The 10,442-nt window shown below is 48.3% G+C and overlaps 1 pseudogene; it reads right to left on the reverse strand.

Annotated features, from left to right (window-relative positions):
• Nucleotides 1–6,990: 6,990 nt before the first annotated feature.
• Nucleotides 6,991–10,442, reverse strand: part of LOC101660243 — a 4,524-nt pseudogene continuing 1,072 nt past the window's right edge.

A 10,442-nucleotide genomic window follows, 5' to 3' on the forward strand; every position in this document is an offset into this window, starting at 1 on the left:
TCAGAGGAAAGCCTGGTGATGTACTTCTGAAAGCCCACGGCCTTGAAATCCCTCACACTGACGCACATGGGCTCTCCAGGAGTTAAAGGGGAGCTGGAGATCTAGCTTAGCTACAGCTGACGCCATCCAATTTAAAAATACCTCCTTCAAGGAATTCAAAGGCAGGAGCGTTGTTTGCAGCTGGAGGGTTTCCAGGCAGCTTCCTGGAAGATGAGTGGCAGAGATAAGAATGCTCACGAAATATCACAATCCTTTCCGTCTACTTCCCACCAACTTTGCAATTAGATGGGGTCATGTAATTAGATCTGGTCAACAGAACATATGTGACAAAACTCAAACCAAACTCATGGCCATCAAATCCGTTCCAATTCATAAGGACCCTCCAGGCCAGGGTCGAATGGTCCCTGGGGGTTTCAGGGACGACAACTGTTTACAGGAGTAAGTGGAAAGTCTCCTCTTCCTCCCATGAAGCGCCTGGGGGTTTTGAACTGGTAACCTTGTGGTTAGCAGCCTAATTTGTAATGACGACCCCACCAGGGCTTCAAAATCACATTCATACGGTGTAAAGACTAAGTGTCATCTATTTCTGTTCTTCTGCCGGAGGAAATAAAAGGCTGCTCGTTCTATGGACGTTGAAGCTACAAATGGCAGAAAAGTCATCAGCCTGGATCCCTGAGTGTCCTTGTGAAACAGAACCGCTCCTCTGCCAAGCACATCCATGCCACGCCCACAGTGGGTAGAATGAAATGTAGCACGGGTGAAAAGAAGCCTTTCGTGTGCCAAGCCAATGGAAGTGTAGGCTGAATTTTACACTGTACTGTAACCGGGCCTCCTGACTAAGAAGATATCTATATCTATATATAGATCTACCTATATATAATAATTACCAAATTATATATATAATAATTACCAAATTATATAGATATAATTACTACATTATATATATAATTTCATATATCCTAGCTCAAACAAAAACGCAGGAGTGGGACAAAATACAGCGTTTTGGGTAAGTACATGATGGGAAAGGAACATTTGAATTAGGTGATGGTGAACATAAAATCCCAGACCTCGGGGTTTGGCCTTTATTTCATAAGGCAATCCGAGTCAATAAGTGTGTGTTCAAGGGATAGTCGCGTCACGCAGGTAGCATCAGTGAGAGCCCTCTGGAAAGTCAGAACACTTCCCCAGCATCCATTTGTTACGGGTGGCATCTGCTTGAGTCCCTGAGTGTCCTTCCTCCCTGGACTTGTCTCAGAAATCCTCACACATTTGGGTTACGGGGATTCCAGCAAAGCGGTCTATGGGTCACCTGACGCGGTGGTGCATCGCACCATGCACATGGAAGCTCGACAATGGAAAGGGAGGAATGGAGAAGAGTTGATGGGTTTGGACGATGCTCTTGGCCAAGATTGTTGAACATGCCATAGACTGCCAGAAGAATCAACACGTCTGTCTTGGAGAAGTACAGCAAGAAATCTGTGCTTTGATGAAAATCAAATCATTGTTCCGTATAAAAAAAGAAAAGAAAACTGCACTTTGTTTGCGTATATTGAGCACATCATCAGGAGGATCCGTCTCTGAAGGACACCATGCTTGGTGAAGAGGAGGGGCAGCGAGAAAGAAGGCTCTCAATGAGATGGACTGACATGGTGGCTACAACCATGGGCTTACATTCGATCACAATTGTGAGCATGGTGCAGGATGGGCAGGGTTGTATTCTGGTCCCATAGGGTTGATGGGAGTCAAAGCCAACTCAGCAGTACCCAACAGTGGCGACAACTGTCCTAGCTGCTATCACGAATACATCTCACACGTCATGGACATGTGCTTCTTCCTTACACAGACTCCCAAGAGGCTCCTGATTGGTAGGCCAGGCTCCTCTAAGTCAGCGGTTCTCAACCTGTGGGTCGCCAGCCCTTTGGGGACTGAACAACCTTTTCATAGACCTGATTCATAACAGTAGCAAAATCCCAGTGATGAAGTAGCAATGGAAATAATTTTATGGTTGGGGGGTCACCACAACATGAGGAACTGTATTAAGGGGTCCAGCATTAGGAAGGTTGAGGACCACTGCTCTAAGTGATGCTTTAAGGATCCAGATATTTTCCATCTCAGGCTCTGTCATCTTCCATGCACGGTTTCTAAGGTCACTGTGCATATGTGGATGGAGCTGGCAGAAGGGGAAGAGAATGGGTTTCATCCACGGAGGTCCAGTAGGTTGGGTCTAGAAGCGGTGCACGTCACCTCTGCTCCCAGTCCATTGGCAAAATACAACCGCATGGCCTCCTCTAATTGCAAAGTTGTTGAGTCGATGTCATTTGTCCAGAAAGGAGAGGAAAGGTGTTTGGGAGCAAGACCGGACTCTGGACTCCACTGCACCCAGTAAACTAGAAAGGAATGGCTCGGGGACTGGTCCAGAAGACAGTCATTGAGCCCCTACGCTGTTCAAAAGGAGCCTGCGGGCCCAATGGCTACGTGCTCAAACTACCAACGGAGAGGTGGATGGTTTGAACCCACCAAGTGACCCACCATGGGGAAATAGACGGTGATCTGCTTCAGTAAAGATTGCCAAGAAAATCTTCCTGAGGGGCAGTTCCACTCTGCCACGTCGGGTCTCTCTGTAGCAGAATCAACAGGATGGCACGAAATAAGAACTCCATTGGGAACACAAGCTTAGTGACTGGCAGGGGAGCATGCAAGGAAGAATGGGGCAGAGAGTGTGCTTTCATGGAGTTTGTGATCCACTAAAATGAAACCATTGTCTCACATGAAGTAAAGAGCCTTGGTGACACAGCGGGTGAAGCGTTCGGCTGCTAGCTGCAAGGTGGTGGTTCAAATCCACCATCTGCTCCTCGTCAGGAGGAAGGTGAGGCTGTTCCCAGAAAGGCTTGCAGTCTCAGGAACCCTATGCAGAGGCTCCACTCTGGGCTACAGAGTTGCTGTAAGTCAGAATCAACTCTGTGGCCATGGGTTTTGAATTCCATATCAGGCAGGAAAAGACAAGGATCCCAGGAGAGGTTCAGAGGAGACTCTTACAGTGTGCAGAGGCAGGGATGGATGGATGAAAGAGGGTGCGATGGAAGTGAGGTGCTCCTGAGAAACACGAGGAAAGGCATAAAAGAAAGGACTCAAGAAGCCCTTGTTGCAGAAGATCAGAGGTTCAATTAGACAGTGTGCTGGGCTGGGTTCTCCAGAGAAGTAAAACAGTACCATATCTCTAAATCTGTATCCCTCTCCCTCTCTCCCTCTCTATCCCTATCCCTATCTCGATCACCTCCTTCCCTCCTACCTATCTCCCTCCCTCTATACCTCTCTTCCTCCCTATCTATCGATCATCTAAATTTAAATCAAGACAATGGCTCACACAGTTGTAGAAGTATGTCCTGTCCAGTTTCAAGTCTCCAGATGTTAAGCTTGAGGCTACTCATAACTTGAGTTGCTTCAGGGGCTGATGAGCCCAGAATTATCAGGAGCACTACATGCTGCAGAGGCAGGTATATCTAAGGTTGGCAGGTAAAATGGTAGGCCATGATAGCTCCCGAATCAGCAGGCAGGAGGGCAGGCTGTTGGCGCAAGTCCAAAAAAACAGAGGTTGAGGAGCCAGATGCAAGATCCAGATCCAACAAAAAGCAGGCAAGCTTTTCCACAGCATCCACTTATATAGGAAGCAGTACACCCCAGAGGAAACCTCATTTCAATCGCATCAGGGCTGTGACCTAGGAAAGGAGGTGGTATTCTGCCCCAGTCCTCTCACAAATGCTTGGCTCCAAGATGCCCTCATGGAGTTGATTACATTGTGTGTGCCCACAATGTGTGCATAGGGAGGAGGAGATAGAATTTATGTTGGAGAAGTGTGTTGGGGTCCAATTCCTTCAGGCTCTCAGTAATCACATATTATGTGAATTTTGGATAGAGGGCTATTCAATCACTTAGCTCCTCCATTTCTATTTTTTCTCCATCACTTTTTCATTAAGTAGGTGCCCTGCTCTCTTTCCACTTTAAATAATCATAAAGATGATTATGGAAATGATAGTGATGGTGGGGGCAATGATTAGGAGGAAGAAGGGATTTTGCAAAATTGCCCGATCTCCCCGGAAATCACTCAGCCTCACTCAGAATCATCCTCGAGCCATCCGTCATGAGCTGCTGTGGGCCAGGGCCCACAGGAGAAAACAGTACGAGGAAGTGGGCTGTTTCAAGAATCAGCAGAGTTGGGCCACTTGAAAGGCAGTTTGGAGGACCCAGAATTTACAAAGTAGAACATTCCGACCACTTGCAAAGGGACCAAATTCTCCTCCAGACTACAGCACTGAAACTCACCGGGGGCCGAGACTATACCGGTTTGCTGCCCCTCGGCCTTTCAAATAAGCACCGAGACATACGAGCTGGAGCTTCCCACACACCAGGGCACTGCTTTCTCTTAAACAGACCCACTCGATGCTTAGCCCTGGAGCAAACGAGGAGCTCTCTTGTTCTTGTTGGTAGGTGCTGTCGGGTCAGTCGCAATTCACAGAAGCCCTATGTACCCCGGGACAAAAAACACTGCCTGGTCCCGCAATCTGCAGAATCTTTGTCCGGTTTGAGCCCCTTGTTGCAACCACTGCATCCATTCACCTCCCAGAAGGCCTTCCTCTTTTTGTCCCCCAACGTTCTCTACTTTAAGCACACTTTCCTTTTCCAGGGATTGGTCTCTGCAAATAACATGTCCAAACTACGGAGACAAAGCCTTGCCATCCTTACTTCTAAGAAGCCCTCTGCCCATACTTCCTCCAAGACAGATTGGTTTGTTCTTCCAGCAGATGCATGGTACTTTCAATACACCTCACCCAGACCATAATCCAAGTGTCTGTTCTTCTCTGACAGTTGCAAGTTGTCAAGGATTTCATTTTACTGGGACCCATAATCAACACGCATAGAAGGAACAGTCTGAATCAAAGGAGGTATGACACTGGGCAATCTGCTGCCCACGGCCTCTTTGAAGTGTTGACGAGCAAGGATGCCACTTCGAGGACTAAGGTGCACCTGACTCGAGCCAAGGTATGTTCACTTGCCTCATTTGCATGTGAAAGATGGACAGTGAATGAAAAAGATCCTTGAAAACTTTAGGGAGCACAGTTCTACTCTGACACGCGGGATTGTCAGAAGTCCAAGTCTACTGGATGGCAAATGACTTGGATTCTTGTTTGGTGTGTCCAATGCACATGTTTCTAGAAAGGCCCTTAGTATGTTGTTTTGCCCATCGGAAGCAGTGGATGGCATTTTGGCTTCTTCATTTCTTAAAATGATCACCATTGCTGATGGAATTTTCACTACAAAGCAAGCTTTACCTGAGCTTCTAGAGAAGCCAAGTTTATGTGTAAAAACATAACCATGCAATTGAAGCTTTGCAAAGGACTCTTTCCTTCACACCAAAGTGTAGGGAACAGCGCATTGCCTGACACTTTCAAATTTCCAGACAGAACTTGTGTATGACAGAAAAGGGACAATGGGTAAGAAGCTCTATAACATTTCTTTGGTCCAATCCTCCTTCTAGGCCCCAAGTTCCCAAACTTATTGGCTATACACTTGTGTATGACAGAAAAGGGACAATGGGTGAGAAGTTCTATAACATTTCTTTGGTCCAATCCTCCTTCTAGGCCCCGAGTTCCCAAACTTATTGGCTATACCCCATCCCCGTCCCTTGTCAGAAAAAAGTTACTCAACAGCCCCCTGGCAATAAGAAACTTTTGTAGTATGGCCCATAATCTATGATAAAGTGTAGGTATCTGCTTGTGCAGCCCCTAGCCCCTTTCCCGCTGTCCTGGATCATTTCTGTACCTGAAGAACAGACTTTAGTGATATGCACAGTTTGGGTGATTTATTCCTAAACAGAGTCTTAGATGAGGTACCACCACCTACCTGTCTGTCTTACTGTGGTGGTTTGTAAGTTGCTGTGATGCTGTAATGGAGCCCTGGTGGCGCAGCAGTTATGTGTTGGGCTGCTAATCGAGAGGTTAACCTCTAGCTGCCCTACAGGGGAAAGATGAGGCTTTCTACTCCTGTAAAGAGTTGTATGCAGTCTTGAAAACCCACAGGGACAGTTCTACCCAGTCATATAGAGTCACCATGTGTCAGAATTGACCTGAGAGAAGTGAGTTTGGGTTTTTGTTTGTTGATTTTTGGTGATGCCAGTAGTCATGCCATGAGAATTTCAAAGACCAGCAGGTCAACCATAATGAATAGTCCCAGCAGAGCTTCCAGACTAAGACAGAGTAGTAAGGAAGGCCTGGCTATCTACTTCCACATATCAACTCATGGATCCCTTAGAAATCGCAACAAAATATTGTCCAGTGAAGTGCTGGAAGACGAGCCTCCTAGGTTGGATGGTTCAATGTTATAGCCGGAGAAATGGACCACGAAGCTGGAGCAAGAGCAGGCAACCTTTTGTTCATTATTGATACATCAGGGTGCTAGGAGCCTTAGCTCTATAGGAACTATCAGAAACAAAGACTGTGAGAAAAGCTAAAGGCCTCATGGGAAGTGAGAGAGAGAGAGAGAGTCGATGTTGGAGATGGACTGGGGGTGGGGGCATGGATTGAGTTATTTGAGAAAGTTTAAAAGCGTTTGACTGCCTCACCAAATATAGAAGTACTTGCTACAGGACGCAGTCATTAGATATGAAGAGGGCTGTTTGTAAGCAGAACACTCCAGGCTAGGGGAAGGTTTAGCACCTGCTTTAATCAACCTTACAACTATTTTTATGGAGATTCGTACTTCCAGAAGTTGTAGTCGTTTGCTCGAGCGCCTTCCCTTTGCTTATAGTTTGGAATTTTTCCATATTTTTGGACGCAAATAAATGCAGCTGTTTGCTCCGCGAGCACTATGGAAAACATATATTTATGCTGCATTTGTAAGACACAGAATGCGCAATTGAGACAGGATTTGGCTTTTTGCCTTCTGTCTCCACGCTTCTTTTTCACAATGTAGAGACCCTTGGTCAGGAAAATGGTGCTATCGACTGATCTGCAGAGCAAAGCAGGAGGACAGGGGCGCTGGCCATGGGAACACCTGGGAGTCAGCTCTGCTGGGTCAGGGGGACCTTCCTGGAGGGGGAAGGTCATCTTTCCCAAAGGCAGCCTCCAAACTGTCTTCCACTCTGTGCATACCCCTCTAATGTTGACCTTGGCACTCCCCCATTGAGGGGAGGACTCTGGGCACCCTCTTCCTGTCTGCAAAGGGTGGTAACCTGCACCCAATGCCATGCAGCAGGAATGAGCAGGTGTGGCTTTTGAGGCTGGGTCATGAAAGGTCACGAAATGTCTGCTTTGTCACAGAAATACCTGGACACAGAGCCCTGAACTGGTGTGTGTGTGTGTGTGCGTGTGTGCGTGTGTGTGCCTTCATAGTGTTTTCAGTAGTTGCAGATGTCCAGGTTAGAGGTTGGACACACACACACACACACACACACACACAACACCCCAGTTTGGGGGCCGAGTCCCAGTTTTTGGTGTGAGGCGAGGCGTTTGTTGGGCTTGCCAGGAGTCGTCTTGTGTCTCTCAGTCAAGAGTTTGTCTTTGTGCTTCTGGCTGAGGACCTGCTCGGGGCAGTAGTTAGAGCAGAGGAGGGAGGAGACGTAGCTGAGAATCATCACCCTCCTGCATGAGCGGGATGCTCCGTAAAAAGCTAACGATTCTAATGCAAGAATAAGGGTTCCTGGGGTGGGGGTGGGGATCAAGGGGAGCTGATATCCAAGAGTTCAGGAAGAAAGAACATGTTTTGAAAATGACGGTGGCAGCAATCGTGCAATACTGCTGGATCTGGTTGAACTGGTTATCATATCTGTAAGAGCTCCCAATGAAACAATTAGGAGGTATATAAATAGTAAGAACAATACATAATATATTAAGGGTTCCTGAGGGTGGGAGGGTGGCTGACAGAGGGAACAAAGAGGAGAGGACCTCAAAGGGACCGAGAAGAAAGGTAAATGTGTTCAAATTGTTGATGCCAGCCTTTGTACATGCCCGCTTGTACATAGATGTCAAAGTCCCCAATAAAAGGATTCATTAAAATTTAAAATTTAAAATTTAAATTTAAATTTAAAAAAATGTGCCCAGGTTCCTCTGGGTGTGTCCTCCAAGAAGAAATGGGTGAGGTAGGCCTGTGGGGCCAGACGGCAGAGGAAGCCCCTGGGCAGGTTGCCATCCTTGCTGACCCATTCCAGGAGATGATCCTGGGCATGGCTAATCTTCATCGTCATCTGGATGGTGAGGAGGGTGCTGCTGACCCCACCAGCAGTGTCAGCACAGCCCCACCCACGGCACTGCCCCAGGAGAGTCCTGAGAAGAAATCTCCCGGTGCTGACACGTTAGGCAAGGGATACCCCCGCAGCTCCCGTCTGACGGCTGCCCACGCGGTCCACTGTGTCGTGGAGGCAACAATCCGCAGAGCAGCCGACTGGCAGATACCCACAAAGCGACCCTGCTGTCTCAATTTTCACCAGCATTTCGGGGGTCTGCCATACGCCCAGCAGAGCCCAGACCCCAGAAACTACGGTGTGAGGCAAGGAGATGAGGAGGTTGTGCCAGTGCCAAGTCTGCACACAGGTGAGCAGCAGGGGCAGACGGCAGCGCGCATCCACGGGCACCCTGAAGGTCAGCGGGGCACCAGGAGCAGCAGCAGGGCAGGGCGAGGTGGGGGCAGCAGGTGTTACACTTCCTTGAGACGGGCATATTGTGAGGAAGGCGCACTGCACGGAGTGGCCACGTGCAGGCACTCCAGCCAAGGGTCTACTCTTGGAGTTCTCCCAGCCCAGGTGTCAGACATATGATTGAAGAGTCTTCAGATGACAGGGCTGCCAGTCCCAGCCATTCCGGCGGAGGCTGCCAGCAATGAGCCAGCCAGCTGAGCGATCCGGACCCACCAGAAAACTGCACATTTCTTATTGCCACCAAGTTTGGCTGCAGGAGTTACTGGATTTGGGAACAGGGAAGCAGGGCGCTACTGTAACAACAGCAAGACTACACCACGTGGCATCAGCATCTGGACCCAGCGGCGGGTAGATGCTCCAAGTGCCTTGAAGAGGCTGTTAGAGCAAGGGGATGGGCCCAGAGGGGCTGTGTTGATGGGAACTTCAAGGAAGGCAAAGGAAATGCTAGGGACACGAAGGACAAGAGAGCCTTCGAGCATGAGGAGGAGGAGAAAATGCAGCATGATGAATGTCGCAAAGAGAAAAACACACCCATTCAACTTGGTCTGGAGTTGGAGATCAAGGCCGAGCCCCGAGGATGCTGCCTGGTTTGTTCCGACTGCCTGTCACACAGGGCGAGAGGAGAGAGGGGAATGGAAACACAGAAGCTTCCCCTTTCACTTTTGGAGAATATCTGGAAGTCCCCGACCAGTCTTCTCAACCAGGAAAGGGTTCCCAACGTAAAAAGGGGACTGCCTGGGAAAGATCAAATTCAGGAGAGAGCTGTGAAATCCTTGGTTTAAATGTCAGAAAGATTGTTGTAAGTGTAGCCTCATATCTACTTTGAAGACAAAGGTCTTCCAAGGCCCCTTTGAGTGTTTGCTGGAAACAGAGTGGTCTAAGAATCTTCTACAGGCTGGGTGGGTTGGACTCAGCGTTGTGTTGTGGCCAGATGCCGTCGACTCAGTTCCGAGACCCCATGCACAACAGAACGAACCACCACCCGGTTCTGCACCGGCCTCACAATTGCCCTTGTGTCTGAGCCCTCAGAGATGAACATCAAAAACGAAACTCACTGCCGTCGAGCTGATGCGGACTCTGACCAATCCTGTAGAAAAGGGAGGAATTGTCCCTGTGAGTTTCCAAGACTGTAACTCTTGATGGGAGTCTTTCTTCCTCTTAGTGGCTGGTGGTTTTGAACTGCTGACCTTGGGGTTAGCAGCCAAATGCAGAACCACTAATCCATGTGGGCTCCTTTCAGAGGTGTATAGGTATGATTTTTATCTAATGGAATGGATGATAAATGCACACTGAAGAAAAACACCAAATTGGTTTTGTGGTGTGTGTGCACGCGCGCGCGTGTGTGTGTTTAAAGGAGTAGTATTAGCTCTGAGGAGTCCTGGAGCCACAGTGGTGAAGGGCTCACCTGCTAACTGAAAGGTTGGAGGTTTGAATCCACTAGTTGCTAAGGGGTGGCAGCGGTAGTGATCTACGTCTGTTTTTTTTTAAAAAGACGAAAATAGAAAAAACAGTCTTGGGAATGCTGTAGGGTGATTCTTCCTTGACCTATAAGGTCACGGTTGAGTCAGCATGGACCCAACATCAGCAGATGTGGTCTTTTGGAGATCAGCCTTGGCTGAAAGGAGCAGAGACGGGCTGAAAGGAGCAGAGACGGTCTGAAAGGAAAAGAAACCTATGGGCCCCCAATCTCGTCAGAGCAGAACCCAGGGTGAAAAGGAGGCAGAACTGCAAGCAACTTCCCTTTGTTTTTGTTTTG

The sequence above is a fragment of the Echinops telfairi genome, unplaced genomic scaffold (genome assembly GCF_000313985.2).
Source record: "Echinops telfairi isolate 266 unplaced genomic scaffold, ASM31398v2 ScPeMD7_7468;HRSCAF=8506_0, whole genome shotgun sequence".
Classification (NCBI taxonomy): domain Eukaryota; kingdom Metazoa; phylum Chordata; class Mammalia; order Afrosoricida; family Tenrecidae; genus Echinops; species Echinops telfairi.